Below are 15,022 nucleotides of genomic sequence, written 5' to 3'. Positions count from 1 at the left end.
CAGGCTGATTGTGGCGAAAAACAGGAATAGGTAGCTCTCTGATTAGTGCCCAGGAGCAGGTGAGCGTCCCGAACATTAATCAGAGGCAGGTGAAACTAATCTGCAGTCATTGCAACTAAAACACAAACCCAGGGGTGCTGAAAACAGAACTGAGGTAGTCAAACTAACAGAACAAAACATAATCCGGGCAACGGATCATAACAAAGAATGTCTCATGATAGAAAAGGGGTCGAGGACGAGGGAGACCGAGCATCTTTCGTGTCGTTCTGGCCATTTCCGGGTCCCAAATGGCTTGTAAAAGTGTACCAACTTGTCGGAATACCTGCTCAGACTTCTTTTATCCAGGTGAGATGCATGTTTAATGATCTACAATAAACTTCCAGGCAGTTGAGAAGCGAAGGAACAGCAGACCACTCGATGATGTAAACATAGCGACCCACACAAATGATCACGGCGCCGCTAAAAATAGTTTGTCTTCGCAAATGTTTATTTACATACCTTAATTGTTTCCAAATGGTGGCTGTAACACAACGGTAAAACAGAAGGCATCGTCATGGACCCACTAGCAGTGGAAGCTCGCTCTCCAATCAGCAAAACAGACTCAATAACTCCACGGTGACATGTTGGTGAATTTACAAAACTGAAACAATACAAAAAGAATGCCATTATAAGTTAATAATACAAACACTGACGCTTGTAAACATGCCAGCTCGATTACATTAGACCAGGGGTGTCCAAAGTGCGGCCCGGGGGCCATTTGCAGCCCGCAGCTAATTGTTTACCGGCCCGCCACACATTCTGCAAAAATTGCAAAATTGATAATATTGCAAAAATTTAAAAAAACTTTAAAAAAAAAAAGTCGAATTAGGTGAAATCTAACAAGAAAAAGTTGCAATGTTGACACAAAGCTGCAATGCAGGCTGTTTTTTTTTCTTTTGTCTTTGTTTATTTTTCTTTTTTTGCCATTGCTAAAAAAAAACAAAGACTAAAAATCTATGTTATAATGAATTATTACTTAAAAAGTATCACTTTAAAATGTTTTATGTGGAAAAAATATTGCATATATTGTGTGGTTGCCATATAAAAACATCAAAGTTTTATTTGACAAAAGAGCATAAAACAAAGAAAACAATAGTTCAAACGTAAAATCGACACATATATCGGAAGTTGATCTCGTAATTAAAGTGTTAAAAGTTAAAAAAAACTAATAAAAATGTATCACTTTGAGTGGGAGACCTTTTGGATCCCAAATATATTTAGTAGGATTGTATTTAACTTTTCACTGTGATTAATCAAAAATATTAAGGAATTAAAATCAATGGTGTCCTGCATTATTGATCTTTTAAGGCTCTAATTACTAAATACTGCATATTTCAGTTTTACTATAAAAAACAAAGTTGTCTTTGACAGAAAAGGCAAAAAACCTTTTTTTTTTCTTTTTTTTAAACTTTATCAACCTGAAGTTGATATAGAGATTTACTGTAAGCGTTAAATAAAAAATAATAATAATTTGACTTATTTTTAACATTTTAATGATTGAGACCCTTTATGGTCCCCGGGAGCCCTAAATGTTAAAAAAGAAGAAATCCATATATTTTGTTATGGTTTGAAAATGAAAAATATCATGCTTAAATTTTTCAGTGTACGGCCCTCAGTGGAAACATTTGGACACCCCTGCATTAGACTATGAAAACATGCCTACAGACATCACACATGGGACGGTTCAGAGCAGGGGTGTCAAATGTACGGCCCGAGGGCCGGATCAGGCCTGCGAAACAGGCTTTATCCGGCCCCCGGGATGAGTTTGCTAAGTATAAAAATGAACCTGAAATTTTGGAGTGAAAGAAACAGCTGTTCTAAATGTGTCCACTAGATATCGTAATAGCAATTATTTGTATCTTTGTAGATGATGCTACATATGTACAAAATAAACCACATGATGTTAGTACATCAGTCGAGGAAAATGATCAAACTATATAAATAACATACTGTAATTCATCTTGATAGATTGAAAATTAACACCAATGAGTTGACTGATGAACATTATTACATAATTTATTCATACAATATAGATAACGACAAATAAAGGTAGAATACTATGAACCACAACATGTAAGTGTAAAAAACCCCAACAACATTATGATTTGTACATTTTCAGAATGTGCTTGTTCTATTTTTAAACACAGATCTGAAGTTGTCTTTATTTTTAAGTTATCGTGCCGTGATTACACCAGTCCGGCCCACTTGGGAGTAGATTTTTCTCCATGTGGCCCCCGATCTAAAATGAGTTTGACACCTCTGGTTTAGAGTATATTAGGGCTGCAACAACTAATTGATTACATCGATTAAAATCGATTATAAAAATAGTTGGCGATTCGTTGGATCTATGCTATGCGCATGCGCAGAGGCAATTTTTTTAATTATTTTTTTTAATAAACATTTTTTTTATTTAAATTTTTTTAATAAACCTTTATTTATGAACGGCAACATGTACAAACAGCTGAGAAACAATAATCAAAATAAGTATGGTGCCAGTATGCTGTTTTTTTTCAATAAAATACTGGAAAGGATAGACATGTAGTTTGTCTCTTTTATCCGATTATTAATCGATTAATCAAAGTAATAATCAACAGATTAATCGATTATCAAATTAATCGTTAGTTGCAGCCCTAGAGAGTATGAACAGTTTTAGTTATATTTTACAACTGGCTTGGTGTGATGAATGAAAAATCCTTTCGAGCAGAAACGCTGCAGACGAATAGTAGACGAAACGGGATATACTTCCGGTTCAAGGCGCGAAACAGGAAGTACATTGTCAACCAGCAGCACCTGCAGTGAGTGAACTCGTCCAAAATATTGTGAAACGGTTACGGTACAGGGAAAGAAGATGGCACAGAATGCATGGACGTCGTTTTAGCTCTATTTAATAATAAACAAGGGAAATGAGGCGTGTAATTAGTCCAAACTATGTATGGTGTGTGACTATGTGATGCGAGTATATGATGAGTGTTACCGGGAGTGTCGAGCGAGAGGCGGAAGTCCAAGGTGGCAAGACAAGCTCGGAGGCCTGTGAGCAGGAGTGAGGTCAAGGGCAGGAGAGAGGCGTCAAAGGTCCGTGTCCAGGCGGGAGGTCGAGATCCAAAAGGGGCAGCCAGGGAACCAGAGGGGAACATGGGGAAACGAGACACACAGCTCGCAATCAGGGGACGGAGGAATGCTGCTGGAACGACATGACACAGGACACAATAAGCACGACGGGGAAAGAACACAAAGAGAGAGAGAGTGCAATAGAGAGAGCATAGAGCTTGACACGAGTTGGCTTACTGTACGGAACAGGGAACTACGTTCTGACCCGGAACGCAGGTCTGCACTGGCTTAAGAAGCCCAGGGAGCTCATCAGCGACAGGTGTGCAGACTGCAGATTGATTGCAGTTGCCTGCTGCAGCCGGAGTGGCGCGCGCACACATAAATGTGCACTGAGGTGCGCCCGGGCCGTGACAGAAACGGCACAAACAATGACACACCTTTCCAGTGTCTCTGTGGGTGTTTTGTGAAAACCATTTGTTGAATACAAAGCGTAGGAAAAACAGTAGCGGCTTATATTCCGGAAAATGCGGTATGAATAATTTTTTGGTAAGACTTTAGTATGGGGAACATATTCTAAGTAACAAAGACTTAATTTAGAGTTGTTTGGACACTATGGGAATATATGAGGGTTAGGGTCAGGGTTACTAATAAGCAATAATTATGAGGTTATTGAGGGAAGACTCTTAGTTAATGACTTACTGGTTGTATAATAAGGCCATGCAGAATAAGGCATTAATAAGTACTTAATAATGACTAATTAAGAGGCAATATGTTACTAATTTGCATGTTAAAAGCAACTAATTAATGGTGAATATGTTCCCCATACTAAAGTGTTACCAGTTTTTTTGATGATTTATGATTTTTTTCTAGCTTGACGTTACTTATTGGGAACTAATGAGAATAAAATAGAAATCCAAAACTTTTCTCACATGCCAAAAAGAAGGAACACCAAATGTTGGCTGCCCTTCATTGTCGTCATTTGTTTATTGCGCGGCCTTGCAAAGTGTTTGTCATCGTCATTGGCGGCGTCCCCAAAGATGACACATTATTTACGCACATGACTTAGCTATTTCCATACCGCCTTGGAACCGCTTTTCCCCTTCCAAACTGTGCGCGCATGTGCTTCACGGCACACAACAGGTTCTCTGTGTGATGAGGGAAGTGCGCCTGGCACACAACAAAACACCCTCCCAACATTGATATCGGGTGCATGGCACTGAAACAAAGCAGACACAACACGGCGCCGTTTCGCTCTGCGATTCCTCATCTGAAAACCAATCGAGACGGGCAAAAAGGAAAAGACAACAAAGTGGGAACCGTCTGGTCCGTGTCCCTGCAGATTTAGCAGACTTAGGACTCGCTTGTTCTTCTGATTTCCTCCCATTTCACAAATGTATGCCTTTGACTTAGGAACAGTGGGAGCAGGCGGACACCGGCTTAACACTTCATTTCCTCTGCCGCCGTCTGCCCGCGTCGGGAACGCTCGCCAGAGTCTGGTCATTAGAAATTCGTCAATTGGAAAGTAAACAGAAAATTGGTGAGAAATGAGGTCAGTAGATGCAGGGAAGGCACCTCATCAGAGCGAGAACAGAAATAACCGGCTGCAGCTGGACAAAAAGCTCCCTTGAACATAATGCGACTGGTCGCATCCCTGGAGAGGGCAGCAGCTGTTCTCTATTTCTGACAGGGCGCCTTTATCTCCCCTTTTTATTACATATACTTCCTTGTGATATATGAACATATGTCTGTAAAAAGTGGGAAGAGATGAGTTGGACGGGGAGCGGGGTGGGGGGGGCACATGATCCCGTTGAAGCTTCATTTTCAGCGCGGGCTGATAAAACCCCCGGGATGAGAAAAAAAACGAGTCATATTTATTTCTTTTCCCCCTCTCGGATGCTGAAATAGGATGAGCAAAACATGGCCCCCAGCCTGATAAGGTGATGCTTTTTCTTTAGCATACGTCTCTCCGCACTTCAAGTCGCAATCTTCCCAGTTGCCTCGCAACACTTTCATCACGCCCGACAAGGCGACACCCGTAGTGAGATGCGAATAAATTATTACGGAAGCAAGGGTGACGGATCAGTCACAGCGGGAAGTGGCCGGGAAGTGCTGTATAATTACTATGCCGAGTATTATTGGGGGAGGAGGGGAGCATCCCTATGGCTTGCTGGAAGTATCTACTAGCAAAAAAAATATATGCAATAGTGTATTACTGATAGAATTAATAAATACATAAACAATCAATCAAAAAAAGTTGAATCATAATAAATAAAATGTGTGCAAGAGTCATATACGGGTGCAATTACGGTATTCACCGACAAACAAAAGGGAATTCATATGGTCCCATTCGTCGAGGTTTACCTGACACATGAAACGTAAACACATTTAGGGGGTGCGCTATCCACTTTAACTGCCAGATGTCGGTAAAGTGTTGAATATCATAGAATGCGTTTTGTGGAAATTCCAACTTGGACCACAACGTCAGTAGCTATGTACACACTAAAAAATGTTGGGTTAAAAAAACAAACCCAATTTTAACCCAACTGCTGGTTCAGATAAGGACGAACCCCTTATTTGAGTTATTTGAACTCAACATTTTGGGTTCATTTTTTCCACCCAACTTTTGCGTTGAATTATTTAACTAAAAAGTTGAGTTCTGGTAACTTAATGTTGGGTTATTCCCAACCAAACTATGGGGTTGAATTATTTAACCTAAAAGTTGAGTTCTGCTAACTCAATGTTGGTTGATTCACAACCCAACTATTGGGTTGAATTCATTTAACACAAAAGCTGAGTTATGCTCACTACAATGTTGGGTTATTCCAAACCATTGTTGCTGTTTTGTTAAAGGCCTACTGAAATGAATTTTTTTTATTTAAACGGGGATAGCAGATCCATTCTATGTGTCATACTTGATCATTTCGCGATATTGCCATATTTTTGCTGAAAGGATTTAGTAGAGAACATCGCCGATAAATTTCGCAACTTTTGGTCGCTGATAAAAAAAGCCTTGCCTGTACCGGAAGTAGCGTGATGTCGCAGGTTGAAAGGCTCCTCACATCTCACATTTCCCCATTGTTTACACCAGCAGCGAGAGCGATTCGGACCGAGAAAGCGACGATTACCCCATTAATTTGAGCGAGGATGAAAGATTTGTGGATGAGGAACGTCAGAGTGATGGACTAGAGTGCAATGCAGGACGTATCTTTTTTTCGCTCTGGATTCCACACTTTCTCCTTTTTCTATTGTGGATCACGGATTTGTATTTTAAACCGCCTCAGATACTATATCCTCTTGAAAATGAGAGTCGAGAACGCGAAATGGACATTCACAGTGACCTTTATCTCCACGACAATATATCGGCGAAACACTTTAGCTACGGAGCTAACGTGATAGCATCGGGCTTAACTGCAGATACAAACAAAAGAAATAAACGCCTGACTGGAAGGATAGACAGAAAATCAACAATACTATTAAACCGTGGACATGTAACTACATGGTTAATGCTTTCCAGCCTGGCGAAGTTTAACAATGCTGTTGCTAACGACGCCATTGAAGCTAAATTAGCTACGGGACCTCACAGAGCTATGCTAAAAACATTAGCTATCCACCTACGCCAGCCAGCCCTCATCTGCTCATCAACACCCGTGCGCACCTGCGTTCCAGCGATCGACGGAGCGACGAAGGACTTCACCCGATCATCGATGCAGCTAGCGTCGGATAGCGCGTCTGCTATCCAAGTCAAAGTCCTCCTGGTTGTGTTGCTGCAGCCAGCCGCTAATACACCGATCACACCAACAACTTTCTTCTTTGCAGTCTCCATTGTTCATTAAACAAATTGCAAAAGATTCACCAACACAGATGTCCATAATATTGTGGAATTTTGCGATGAAAACAGAGCTTTTTGTATTGGATACAATGGTGTCCGAATACTTCCGTTTCAACCATTGACGTCACGCGCATACGTCATCATATATAGACGTTTTCAACCGGAAGTTTCGCGGGAAATTTAAAATTGCACTTTATAAGTTAACCCGGCCGTATTGGCATGTGTTGCAATGTTAAGGTTGATATATAAACTATCAGACTGCGTGGCGGCAGTAGTGGGTTTTAGTAGGCCTTTAAGAATCTACTTGCTAGCATCCAGTGATGGGCAAACTCCTTGGAAAATGTATCAAGCTAAGCTACAAGTTACTCTTGATTATATGTATCCCTAGAGATTTATCTATTTTTTAAGATAAATGTATCATCAATATATTTAAACCCCCAATCATTTAGGAAGTCTTCATATGATGAAAAATGCACTATGAACAGTATCCAATGTCCTTTTTTTAATTTATTGTGCGAGTGAATAATAATTGTATTTTTATTTTTCATTTTTATTAATCAATCCAACAAAATAATACACAATAATACCATAATAATACAATTCCAAAACCAAACCCGGCCGGCCCAGCAACATTCAGAATAGCAATCAACAGAGCAATTGAGAGGACACACCAACATGACACAAAACAATCCAAAAGTAGTCAAACAAAAATTAATATCAACAACACTATCAATATTAATACAACTTCCAACATAGCAGTGATTAGAAATCCCTCATTGACATTATCATCACAGCCATTTATAAAAACATTAAAAAAAGAACAATAGTGTCAGAGTGGCTTACACTTGCATCATATCTCATAAGCTTGACAACACATTGTGTCCAATATTTTCCACAAAGATAAAATAAGTCATATTTTAGGTTAATTTAATAGTTAAAACAAAATTAATTAATGGATCTCATATTCCAATATATGACTCATTATTATCTAAACTAAATGCATTTTTTTCTACTGATATCATTTCCATAGCTTGTGTATACCAGTCAGTATGAGTTGGACTATCAATATCTATCCATTTTTTTAGTATTACCCCTTTTTGTTATGATGCATATTGAAAGAATTACATTTTTACTCTTTGATGACAGGTTAGTAAATTGATGCAGATCACCAAGAATACAAGTTTGCATTGTCATTGGGATGTTTATCTTTAGGAATGTGCTTGCTTCTTTTGTTGTTTTCAACCACAACTTATTTATTCTCTGACATTCCCACAATAAATGAACAAGAGTTCCCTCAGCTGCCTGACACTTCATACATAATCTGCTATCTACTGCACCAAATTTAAGCAGTTGAGAAGATGTAAAATGCAATCTATTCAAGACCTTAAATTGAATAATAAATTATTATTTGCAAACGTTGCTAAATTAAATAAAATAGGACCTAAAAGCCATAGCACTGTTCTTGGCTACTTGTTGCTAAGCACATTCATGTATTTATATTATTATTATTTTGACTATTTGTGTCAATAAAAGCAACTGAATATGTGCATTCATCTGTCATAGTAAACAAAACACAAAATAACGTCTTCTAATATTATACAATAAATACAAAGGACAGTTGTGAATAGCAATTTATTCTAAATACTTTATTATTAAGTGTATCCCTAGAGATTTTTGTTTTTTTTACCATAAATGTATCATCAATATATTTAAACCCCCAATCAAAGGGCTCTACCTGCAAAATATACAGAGTCTGTTTTCACTTAAAGATGGTCCACATGAACTCAGGGATATCCTGAAATTCAAACATAACATTGTGAATTCCACATTCAAGGCTCAAACGTTATCTATAGCGGGGGTGAAACTGTGGGACAATGTGAGCGGAGAAATTAAACTGTCTTCTAGCCTAAGAGTGTTTAACCTTGCAGTAAAAAATGTGTTGTTGGGAAACTATCAAAAACGTGACTAGTTGTTTAGACTTTCTCAACTGTGGGACACAGGTGCAAAAGAACTCACTGTGGAATAAGGGACATAACACACCAGACAAGGCTTCAGAAGACAAAAGATACCCAGGCAAGATGGAGCTAATCTCATGGTCACTCAATGCTATTGACAAAGTGTTTTCCAGCATATGTTATTCTTGTTCTGAAATTGTCATGTATCCATCAAATCTGCTGTTGAACCTTAGACTATATAACCAACATATATAACCAACATATAAGTTGATTGTAAATTAGGGGCGGGACATGAATAAGCGTTCTTGCTTTTTTCCCCGTATCCCTTTTTGGTGGGTGCCGTTGCGTATCTGTCAAATTACAAAGAGTGATGAAGTGTTGCTATATACGTCTGCCGGAATAAATAAATTCATTCATCATTCAGGAAGTCTTCATACTAGTATCCGATGTCATTTTTTAACTTATTGTGTGGGTGGATACTTAATGATTCTTTGCAAACATTGCTAAATTAAATAAAATAGGACCTAAAAGCTGTTCTTACTGTCCTAGTGGTTAGAATATCCGCCCTAAGATCGGTAGGTTGTGAGTTCAAACCCCGGCCAAGTCATACCAAAGACTATAAAAATGGGACCCATTACCTCCCTGCTTGGCACTCAGCATCAAGGGTTGGAATTGGGGGTTAAATCACCAAAAATTATTCCTGGGCGCGGCCACCGCTGCTGCCCACTGCTCCCCTCACCTCCCAGGGGGTGAACAAGGGGATGGGTCAAGTGGAGAGGACAAATTTCACCACACCTAGTGTTTGTGTGACAATCATTGGTACTTTAACTTCAACTTCAACTTGGCTACTTGTTGCTAAGCCCATTATTGTATTTATATTATTATTATTATTTTGACTATGTCAATAAAAGCAACTGAACATGTGCATTCATCAGTCATAGAAAACAAAACGTCTTATAATAGTATAAAATAAATACAAAGGACAGTTGTGAATAGCAATTTCTTTTAAATATTTTGTTTTTCAGACATAAGCTGATTGGAATATCTTTCTTTTCCCCTAATGTATTTGTGATATTCCCTTTGTCAACAGTTTTTAGGTCAGTAGAAAGTGTACAGTGGATAACATCACTTGACATTTACATGCAAGAGCACGTCGGGACCTGCACAGCGAGTGGTGTCACTGACATCCTACCAGTGACACATAATCATGTCGGTGCATACTGGTTCCACTGAGGGAAAATAAACTGCTCAGGCACGTTGGTATTTAAAAATATATTTTTTACGGTGGAAGAAATTAGCACATTGTGGCTCCCTTAAGTTGAAGAGGAAGGTAAGCAAGACGACATACTGTATACCAAACAAAAGCCTTGTGCCCGGTGAGGAAAATGTAAGGAAAACAGTCAGCGGTTTCTCAACAATGAAACCGCAGGGTAATTAGAAAAGGCACTTGAAAGCTAATTTGTGAGTTGACAAATGATCAATCTTCATCTGTCAGGCAGCCACGGTCGCATGAAGCGGCAAGTAGTGCTGGATCTGGTGACAAATGGACCGCCTGTTGTAGCTTGAAGAAAAGCTAAGAGGGACGCTCAGACCTAGCACAGAGAGAAAATGGATTCTGCAGTGCTCCTTTCTTTATGAGCTCTGTCGTCTATAGTTGCTGTATAACGTCCATTATTGGCATACAAGTTCCATATTCCATAGCCGTTCCATAGTCCAAAGCCACCGTATAGTTGCAGGGTATTCTCCATACTTGCTATATATGCCCCATAGTCTATAGTTAACTCAGTAGTTGATATGTCAGATCAATAAACCATACCCGCGATAAAGGATTCATAGTCTATAGTTGCTACATTAACTCAGTAGTTGATATGTAAGATCAATAAACCATACCTGCGATAAAGGATTCATAGTCTGTAGTTGCTGTCTATCAGCTATTGTTGTGGCCTATTAAGAGCCGTAGACCTTAGTTGCTGTATAAATTCCATAGTTAATATCCACTATATAGTACATAGTTTGTTGATCAATTTCATAGTCATTGTTGGAGATCGATAGTTCGTAGTTGCTGTATAAAATCCATAGTCCATAGATTGCGTATTATCTCAGTAGTAGCTGTATAAGGCCAGCAGTCCATAGTTTCTGTAAGAACACCATAGTCCAGACCTGGGCAAATGAAGGCCCGGGGGCCACATGCGGCCCGTTAAGCTTCTCAAACATTCCCAAATATTTTTTTTAGATGTTTAAGATGTAAAGTGTAGCTGCCATTATGATGTGCACTCATCTTTTCTAATGACCGTAAGTCTTCTACTATACAAAGTATTTCAATGGTTGGAATCTGCGCTTATGGATGATATACCAGTTACTATGGTAATCTAATTAGTTACTCTGATAATCTAATTAGTTGCTATTGTCATCTAATTAGTTACTATGGTAATCTATGTCACAGCAGCTCAGACGAGGCACCAAGTAGTGTGGGCGGGAAGCGTTTCCACAGACGCGGAAGGAGATTTTCACAACAAAGTTCTAAAGCTTATTGATGTATCAGATATATCAGATTGTAGGTGGGTTTATTTTGTACCCTTCGCGTTGATATTTCACTGTTTGTTGCATTTTTGTTGCGTTTCACTTGATTGTAAAATATGTCGACCGAAAGGGGATGTGACATTCATATTTTGTCAATATTCAGTGTTTTATCATTCATAGAAAAATGTAAAATTCCATTACGTTTTTTAAGGTGGTCTGTCATAACGTTTTTAGCATTCTATCGGACATTATTGTGAGGTTTTGTATTAGTGTTCCTAAAAATAGATATACCGGCCCCCAGACATTTTTTTCTGTAAATGTGGCCCCAGAGTCAAAATAATTGCCCAGGCCTGCCATAGTCCATAGCTGCCATATTATATCCATAGTCTGTAACAGTCATAACACTCCACTTATTCAGGACAGTCAGGCTATTTTTGTATATCCCAAAAGATTCTGTTTTTCACACTTTTCCGTAACACTATCCATGTTCTACTGCTTGTCCTTTTTGAGGTCGGGGAGTTGCTGGAGCCCATCCCAGCTGCACTCAGGCAGAAGGTGGGGTACACCCTGGACAAGTCGCCCCCTCATTGCAAGGTCAACACAGATAGACAGAAAAGCATTCACTCATTCACACTCTCGGGCCAATTTAAATTGTCTTTTCAAAAAGTGTTACTATCTCCACATTTCTCAACTGATTTGAATAGTTTTAAAGTCAAAATGCTCCTTGTTAATGTTAGTCAAATGCTAGCATGCTAGGTTTTAAGATAGTATTACAAGTATACACCTCAGAGTCATATATTTTGATACTTAAAATATGGCAATTGTTAGTATGCTATAATAAGGATGTTAGCTAGTTTTACAGGTGTACACATCAGAGTCATATCTTTTTGTACTTAACGGATGCTAACATTAGCATGCTAGCTTTGTTTTTGATAATTTTGCAGGTACACACATATCTTCATTCTTGACGCATGGTAACTATTAGCACTTATATTTGGCTTGGGGTTCTCAGCATTCACATGCAATTTGTATACAAATTTAATTTTTGTTGTTGCTGTATAATTTCCATAGTCATTATAGGAGATTGATAGTCCCTAGATCAGTGGTTCTTAACCTTGTTGGAGATACCGAACCCCACCAGTTTCATATGCGCATTCACCGAACCCTTCTTTAGTGAAAAATAAAATGTTTTTTTTTTTTCAAATTCAAGACAAAGTTATATGTTTTTGGTAACACTTTCGTATGGGGAACATATTCTAAGTAACAAAGACTTAATTTAGAGTTTTTTGGACATTAGGGGAACATATTCTAAGCAACAAAGACTTAATTTAGATTTATTTGGTTAGGGTTAGGGTTAGGGTTAGGGTTAGAGCAGGCCTAAGCAATTATTTACTCGGGGGGGGGGGGGGGGGGCAGATTTAGATACAAAGTGTGTCTGGGGGCCGGTATTTCTATTTTTAGGAACATTAATACAAAACATCACAATAATGATTGAAAGCTAAAAACGTTATGACAGACCGCCTTAACAAACGGAATGGAATTTGATTTTTTTTTTTACTGAATGAGACACCCAGAATGAACATGAAAATAAAGAATGTGGGATTTACAATATTAACTATCAATGATAAAACACAGAATATTGACAACATATTTTACAATCAACCGAAACGCAACCAAAATGCAACAAACATAGTGAAAAAAACCCCACCTACAATCTGATATATCTCATAGTGATCATAGTAAGTAATTAGATTACCATAGTAATTAATTAGATGACCATAGTAACTAATTAGATGACCATAGTAACTAGTATATGATGCAGATTCCAAGCATTGAAAGACTTAGTATAGTTGAAGACTTCCGGTCATTAGAAAACATCACTGCACATCATAATGGCAGCTACACTTTACATCTTAAACATCTAAAACAATTATTTGGGAATGTCCGGCGGGCCAGATTGAAAAGCTCAACGGGCCGCATGCGGCCCCCGGGCCTTAATTTGCCCAGGTCTGAGTTAGAGGGTTAGGGCTATGATAAGGCCATGCAGAATAAGGCATTAATAAGTACTTAATAACGACTAGTTAAGAGCCAATATGTTACTAATTTGCATGTTAATAAGCAACTAACTAATGGTGAATATGTTTCCCATACTAAAGTGTTACCATGTTTTTTTTACTGGTGCACAAAATGAACCGTGCATGAACATCACCTTGTTCAAACAACAAAACCAACAGAGTGCATAAACTCACAACAAATTACACACCTGCAAATCAGTGTGACTTCTACTGTTGCCGTATCCGTAATGCGTCGATAGGGAGAAGTTTTTATTTACACGATGAGTCGGGTGTGTCTTGACTTCCGCCGAACCCCTGAGCCCGACTCACCGAACCCCTAGAGTTCGATCGAACCCAGGTTAAGAACCACTGCCCTAGATGCTGTGTAAAAACGATAGTCCATAGTTTAGTTATAATCTCAGTAAGTTATTGTAGAATGCCAGTAGTCCACAGTTTCTGTATAAACCCCACAGTCCATAGCTACAAAAAACGCGACGTCTATTGTTGCTGTATACGAATCCTAGTCGATGCGTAGCTCTTGTCGAAGTTGTCTTCTTTGTTGTTCAAACTTTATCGTGCGCCTGTGTTTGACAGATATGTCTTGTATGCTCGCGATGAAAACATTCTCACTGGTTGACAATGCATGGTTGAACGCTTCACAGAATGAGGACAATATTACACTCTTGAGGCTTTCGCATCTGTTTCATTTTTGCGGTAACCAGTTATGTTTTTAAAATAATAGACTTGGGGGTGGGGACACAAAATCAGAAGGAAGTAAATAGAGAAAGCATGACAATCTTTTAATTTCCCTTGCTGCCGATTCCCTCACGAAGCAAATAAATGATGTTTTCTATATTTCACACTGTATTTTATTGCCCTTCAGGTGGCCAATTTAACTAAATAACGTTGAGGGGAAGACATTGTTACACATAGCTCCAGCGTGTCCACGGCGGAAGGTCTCAGGCTGTCACTGAAACCTTATTAATTAGTTTGCTTTATGACGGAGACGGTGTCTGTTTTATAACCGTCTCGTAAAACCGCCTCCGCGTTTTTGCGGTTCATACACGCAAGTATCATATAAACCTCACAGTGCTGCGTTCACGACCAAACGTAATTGCAATACCAACTCTTCCCTTCACCCCAGCTTGCATTGATCCCTCCCCGAACAGAATGGATTTGGACACCATAATTCAGCAGGCAGGTAAATTGGAATAACTCTCACCATTAGTGAATTAGTTTGCTGTTTAAAATCAGCCATTGATCTGCGAGCTGGGCTGATTGGTGAATTTAATTATCAAGTGAGCTGCTCGCTCAGCCACGTTTTCCGAAGGTCAGGCCTTTTTGTCGTGTGAGAGATTGTAAGGTAAGGAGGGGGTTAGAATCCACTACAAATGAAGTTAGCTACGGTCTTTCCTCCCGTTCCTCTGTTGCTTCCCGGCAATTGCAAGTGGCAGACCATTACCACGCTTTTCCACACTGCGTAATCATCATTCCCAGAATTCAGATTTAGATGCTACTCCGCTTCTCTCGTTTGCTTATTCCCCTCGAGAGGTGACACGCTGACGCTCCACAGAGTC

At 39.0% G+C, this 15,022-nt stretch overlaps 1 protein-coding gene across 5 annotated transcripts in view; it reads left to right on the top strand.

The window, feature by feature from the left end:
• brinp1 (bone morphogenetic protein/retinoic acid inducible neural-specific 1) overlaps positions 1 to 15,022 on the top strand; it is a 338,696-nt gene that overhangs the window by 43,420 nt on the left and 280,254 nt on the right. For 2 of the 5 annotated variants that reach the window (XM_062031021.1, XM_062031019.1), the window contains exons 1-2: positions 92 to 154; positions 222 to 345. The exons of 2 other annotated variants lie outside the window; for them this stretch is intronic. The gene's annotated coding sequence lies outside the window, so the exon portion shown is untranslated. One more of the 5 variants, XM_062031020.1, reaches the window with a different exon arrangement.

This window comes from Entelurus aequoreus, linkage group LG21, assembly GCF_033978785.1.
Source record: "Entelurus aequoreus isolate RoL-2023_Sb linkage group LG21, RoL_Eaeq_v1.1, whole genome shotgun sequence".
Taxonomy (NCBI): domain Eukaryota; kingdom Metazoa; phylum Chordata; class Actinopteri; order Syngnathiformes; family Syngnathidae; genus Entelurus; species Entelurus aequoreus.
Note: the sequence above shows the minus strand (reverse complement) of the source record. Positions and strands in the feature narration are given on the sequence as shown.